This window comes from Oncorhynchus keta, chromosome 31, assembly GCF_023373465.1.
Source record: "Oncorhynchus keta strain PuntledgeMale-10-30-2019 chromosome 31, Oket_V2, whole genome shotgun sequence".
NCBI classification, from domain to species: domain Eukaryota; kingdom Metazoa; phylum Chordata; class Actinopteri; order Salmoniformes; family Salmonidae; genus Oncorhynchus; species Oncorhynchus keta.
The window spans coordinates 25,624,463-25,625,054 of NC_068451.1; positions in this window are offsets into that span (position 1 = coordinate 25,624,463).

The window sequence follows — 592 nt, forward strand, 5'->3', positions numbered from 1 at the left end:
ATACAATCTGTTCTTACCTATGTGTGCAGTTGGGAGAGCAAATTATTACCCTCCCCTACAGTATCTATCTCTTCCTTCTCCTTTTCCCTAGTTGTAGATCCAAACCGAGACAAAAAGTGCTTGTTAACTTTCCTCTACCCCTCTCTCTCAGTTCCCCTACAGCTGTTAGACCCCCCCTCTCTCCTCCCCCCTCTCTCTCTCCTCCCCCTTTCCATGGAAAATAAATGACACCATCCTTCCTAACAAGTTCTTTCTTGTTGGACTTTCTCTCATGATGTGTATATTACTATGTCAACACCACATCTCTCTATCTCATCCTGTATGTTCATAAACTGCTGTGAGGCAGTAGCCCCTGTCTTTCCTCTCTGTTTCTCCCTGTCTCACTCTCTCTCTGCATTCCTGCAACATTCTTCATTCTATGACATCAACGCTGCCTGCCTTTCCTTGTAAGGTGAGAGAGAGGGAACGAGGGAGGGAGGAGAGAGAGGGAGGGGAGAGAGGGAGGAGAGAGAGGGAGGAGAGAGAGAGGGAGGGGAGAGAGGGAGGGGAGAGAGGGAACGAGGGAGGGAGGAGAGAGAGGGAGGGGAGAGAG